Source organism: Scylla paramamosain, chromosome 5, assembly GCF_035594125.1.
Source record: "Scylla paramamosain isolate STU-SP2022 chromosome 5, ASM3559412v1, whole genome shotgun sequence".
Lineage (NCBI taxonomy): Eukaryota > Metazoa > Arthropoda > Malacostraca > Decapoda > Portunidae > Scylla > Scylla paramamosain.
The window spans coordinates 6,282,716-6,288,314 of NC_087155.1; the positions used below are offsets into that span (position 1 = coordinate 6,282,716).

At 42.6% G+C, this 5,599-nt stretch overlaps 1 long non-coding RNA gene across 1 annotated transcript; it reads left to right on the top strand.

Moving 5' to 3' along the window:
• Window positions 1–576, top strand: LOC135100288 (uncharacterized). Its single transcript, XR_010268577.1, has 2 exons — window positions 1–216; window positions 417–576. It is a non-coding gene; the product is annotated as an uncharacterized LOC135100288 (long non-coding RNA).
• The last annotated feature ends 5,023 nt before the right edge of the window (window positions 577–5,599 follow it).

Genomic DNA, 5,599 nt, shown 5'->3' on the forward strand with positions numbered 1-5,599 from the left:
TGAAGGCGCTAAGCGTCCCTTGTGCCGGCTCCGGCAGTCTCTTGCCAGGGTGTAACGCTGTACCACGCAGAGGACATTCGTTGTCCCGTACGCGCCACACCCTTCTCCAGAACTCTGTACATATATCTAAATATATATATTTCTATACGTTCACCTTTGACATTCACCTGAAAACCACAGAAACTCACCAAGAGTGATTTTACCTACTATACAAAGGTAAGAAACTAATGAACAGTGTCCAGCGGTAACTGATAATTCAAAACCACTCTGGAACAGAGAGAGAGAGAGAGAGAGAGAGAGAGAGAGAGAGAGAGAGAGAGAGAGAGAGAGAGAGAGAGACATAGATATATAGATATAGATGGATAGATATAGATATAGATAATTACTACAATGTATTCTGTTCTTTCTACTTTCAGAAACATCATGCAAATGTCAAGGTGAATAGCAACGTGGAGTCAGCAAACACAGCAGCTGGTGGGACCCTTGTTCCAATAACTCTTTTTTTTTTTTTTTATGTAGGAGAGACACTGACCAAAGTAAAACAAAAATCCAATAAAAAAAAAATGCCCTCTGAAATGCCAGTTCCATAAAAGGGTCCAAAGCGGTAGTCAAAAATTGAAGGATAAGTGTCTTGAAACCTTCCTCTTGAAGGAATTCAAGTCATAGGAAGGTGGAAATACAGAAGCAGGCAGGGAGTTCCAGAGTTTACCAGAGAAAGGGATGAATGATTGAGAATACTGGTTAACTCTTGCGTTAGAGAGGTGGACAGAATAGGGGTGAGAGAAAGAAGAAAGTCTTGTGCAGCGAGGCCGCGGGAGGAGGGGAGGCATGCAGTTAGTAAGATCAGAAGAGCAGTTAGCATGAAACAAGCGGTAGAAGACAGCTAGAGATGCAACATTGCGACGATGAGAGAGAGGGTGAAGACAGTTAGAGGAGAGGAGTTGATGACACGAAAAGCTTTTGATTCCACCCTGTCTAGAAGAGCAGTATGAGTGGAACCCCTCCCCAAGACATGTGAAACATACTCCATATATGGACAGATAAGGCCCTTGTACAGAATTAGCAGCTGGGGGGGTGGAGGTGAGAAAAGCTGGCGGAGACGTCTCAGAGCATCTAACTTCATAGAAGCTGTTTTAGCTAGAGATAAGATGTGAAGTTTCCAGTTCAGATTATAAGTAAAGCACAGACCGAGGTTGTTCAGTGTTGAAGAGGGGGACAGTTGAGTGTCACTGAAGAAGAGGGGATAGTTGTCTGGAAGGTTGTGTCGAGTTGATAGATGGAGGAATTGAGTTTTTGAGGCATTGAACAATACCAAGTTTGCTCTGCCCAATCAGAAACTTTAGAAAGATCAGATGTCAAGCGCTCTGTGGCTTCCCTGCGTGAAATGTTTACTTCCTGAAGGGTTGGACGTCTATGAAAAGACGTGGAAAAGTGCAGGATGGTATCATCAGCGTAGGCGTAGATAGGACAAAAAGTTTGGTTTAGAAGATCATTAATGAATAATAAGAAGAGAGTGGGTGACAGGACAGAACCATGAGAAACACCACTGTTACTAGATTTAGGAGAAGAGTGACCGTCTACCACAGCAGCAATAGAACGGTCAGAAAGGAAACTTGAGATGAAGTTACAGAGAGAAGGATAGAAGCCGTAGGAGGGTAGTTTGTAAATCAAAGCTTTGTGCCAGACTCTACCAAAAGCTTTTGATATGTCCAAGGCAAGAGCAAAAGTTTCACCAAAATCTCTAAAAGAGGATGACCAAGACTCAGTAAGGAAAGCCAGAAGATCACCAGTAGAGCGGCTTTGACGGAACCCATACTGGCGATCAGATAGAAGGTTGTGAAGTGATAGATGTTTAAATCTTCCTGTTGAGGATAGATTCAAAAACTTTAGATAGGCAGGAAATTAAAGCAGTAGGACGGTAGTTTTGAGGGATTAGAACGGTCACCCTTTGTAGGAACAGGCTGAATGTAAGCAAACTTCCAGCAAGAAGGAAAGGTAGATGTTGACAGACAGAGCTGAAAGAGTTTGACTATGCAAGGTGCAAGCACGGAGGCACAGTTTCGGAGAACAATAGTAGGGACCCCATCAGGTCCATAAGCCTTCCGATGGTTTAAGCCAGCAAGGGCATGGAAAACATCATTGCGAAGAATTTTAATAGGTTGCATGAAGTAGTCAGAGGGTGGAGGAGAGGGAGGAACAAGCCCAAAATCGTCCAAGGTAGAGTTTTTAGCAAAGGTTTGAGCGAAGAGTTCAGCTTTAGAAATAGATGTGATAGCAGTGGTGCCATCTGGTTGAAATAGAGGAGGGAAAGAAGAAGAAGCAAAGTTATTGGAGATACTTTTGGCTAGATGCCAGAAGTCACGAGGGGAGTTAGATCTTGAAAGGTTTTGACACTTTCTGTTAATGAAGGAGTTTTTGGCATGGTTCCGGGCAGAAATATAAAGTGCATGAGATTCTGGTGATGGAAGGCTTAAGTACCCTTTGTGAGCGACCCCTCTACCATGTATAACACGAGAACAAGCTGTGTTAAACCAAGGTTTGGAAGGTTTAGGTCGAGAAAAAGAGTGAGGAATGTCCGCCTCCATGCCAGACACTATCACCTCTGTTATGCGCTCGGCACACAAAGACGGGTCTCTGACACGGAAGCAGTAGTCATTCCAAGGAAAATCAGCAAAATACCTCATCAGGTCTCCCCAACTAGCAGAGGCAAAACGCCAGAGGCACCTTCGCTTAGGGGGATCCTAAGGAGGGATTGGAGCGATAGGACAAGATAAAGATATGAGATTGTGATCGGAGGAGCACAACGGAGAAGAGATGGTGATAGCATAAGCAGAAGGATTAGAGGTCAGGAAAAGGTCAAAAATGTTGGGCGTATCTCCAAAATGGTCTGGAATACGAGTAGGGTATTGCACCAGTTGCTCTAGGTCGTGGAGGATAGCAAAGTTGAAGGCTAGTTCACCAGGATGGTCAATGAAGGGAGAGGAAAGCCAAAGCTGGTGGTGAACATTGAAGTCTCCAAGAATGGAGATCTCTGCAAAAGGGAAGAGGGTCAGAATGTGCTCCACTTTCGAAGTTAAGTAGTTAAAGAATTTCTTATAGTTAGAGGAGTTAGGTGAGAGGTATAAAGCACAGATAAATTTAGTTTGAGAGTGACTCTGTAGTCGTAGCAAGATGGTGGAAAACTCGAAAGATTCAAGAGCGTGGGCACGAGAATAAATTAAGTCATTGCGCACATAAACGCAGCATCCAGCTTTGGATCGAAAATGAGGATAGAGAAAGTAGGAGGGAACAGAAAAGGGGCTACTGTCAGTTGCCTCAGACACCTGAGTTTCAGTGAGGAAAAGAAGATGAGGTTCAGAAGAGGAGAGGTGGTGTTCTACAGATTGAAAATTAGATCTTAGACCGCGAATGTTGCAGAAGTTAATGAAGAAAAAGTTGAGAGGGGGGTGTCAAGACACTTAGGGTCGTCGACAGAAAGGCAGTCCGACCTGGAGACATTTATGGTCCCCTCCCCAGATGGGGACTCCGAGGCTGGTGTAGGAGTCGCCATGATGACTTTAAATTTTTTGAGTGAAGGGTGTTTGTGTTATTAGGTGCTTGTAGTTTTGTGTGGAGGAAGAGAGTTGTCTTTAGAAGGCAGGCTGTGACTGCCCCCTTGTGTTGTGAGACACAAAGGGAAACGTTCAGTGAGGTCACTGCTGGGTTTAATGATAAGTTCACAGCACCCCCTGAACAGTGCTTTAGACCTCATTGGGAGTAATTATCGTTTCGGCAGGTGTCTACTGCCTCCTCCTTATTACTATATATTACTAAGAAAAAAAATGGAGCAATAGTGATCCTCGCCAAAAGGAAATGGATAACTTACTCCTTTGCTTCATTGCCGGCTCTCTCCAACCTCTTTCATGGGTTGAGGATCCTAACTTTCAAGTTCTTCTTAACAAGGCCCAGCCCAGCTACAGCATCCCAAGCCGCGAAAAGCTCAGCAGCAAGCTTCTTCCTTCACAAACTCAACAACTACAGGAATATTTCAGTAAGAAATTTCGTTCTGTTGGTTATGTCTGTGTTACAGTTGACCTTTTGACAAACAGACAGATGCGGTCGTACATGATTACATGTCATTTCATTGATAATTTCCAGCTCCAATCAACAATGTTGGCATGCAGAAGATTCAAAGTGTCCCACACTGCAGAAAAGATTCATGCCACATTCACCGAAATCATCACTAGCTTTAGCTAGAAACAAAAATTTTGACAATTGTAACCAACAGTGCCAGCAATATGCTTAAAGCATTTGTGACACTTCCTGGTCTGGATGATGCAGACACTAATCAAGACAGTAAAAGCGAAGAGGTGGATGACGCCTTCAACATTCCTGATAACAATGAGAAGTTCCTGGAGCTATTGCATGAGCATGTCAGATGTTTTGTTCATACTTTACAAATTACTGTGAAAGATGGGCTCGAAGAGCTCTTACACACAATGTATGTTTTTAATACCATTAGTAAGTGATTTAAATGACCTGTATCAGGAGTCATTGGAAAAGCCTCACGTCTAGTATCACACATTCATCATTCTGCACTGGCATCTGACATTCTCAAAGGTGAATGCAGACCTTAGGCAAAAAATGCAACCCAATGGAACAGCAGTAACAAGATATTTCGCTCCCTTCTGAATATTGATCCAGCCAAACTTGATCAGTTAAACTGTCCAGTAAACCTAACCAAATATGAACTTAATCTCATCAAGGAAATAACAGGCATCTTGACACCATTTGAAGTAGCAACTCTAGAGTGTCAGGAAGAGAATGTTGTAATGTCAAGCAAAGTAATTCCATGCATTCATGGACTGAATGACCTTGAACAGCTGTTACAGACATACAAGTCAAAGATGATTACCACTCTCAAAACCTCAGTTGAGAAAAGATTGAAATTCTATGAAGACATGGAGATGTTTCAGCTGGCTTCACTCCTAGATCCACGCTTTAAGATGACTGGTGCTCACCAGAAGTCATGTTCATGAAGTCCCTACTGAAGTCTAAAGTAGATGAAATTATGCCTATTACTACTGAAGAAAAGAGTTCCCTTCAGGAAAATAAGGAGGCCCCTACAAAGAAGTTCAAGCTGTTCAGATTCATGACACCATCAGCATCAACGAGCTCTTCCGTCTGTACATTAACATCAAGTGTATCACAAGTAGAATCCTACCTGAGTCAGCCAAGAACAGAGAATGACAGTGATCCCCTTCTCTTCTGTGAACAGAATCAGTCAGCATTACCTCAACTAACTATACTGGCTCTCCGATATCTGTGTATCCCAGCATCATCAGCTCCAGTTGAGAGACTTTTCTCTACTACTGGGAAAGTCTTTCGTCCTGAACGATGCAGGATGACCAATGTTCGCTTTGACGAGTTGATGTTTATCAAGTGTAACCATCACATAGTAAATTAGACATTACATGAGAAATAATCTAGCCTATAAGAAATGTGTATAACAAGTTCTATATTTTTCAAAGAGAAATACTTTGTTTTCATTATTGCTGCGAAATCCTGTGATCATGATCTGAAATAAATTCATAGTATTATGTAAAGTAAAAACAAATAT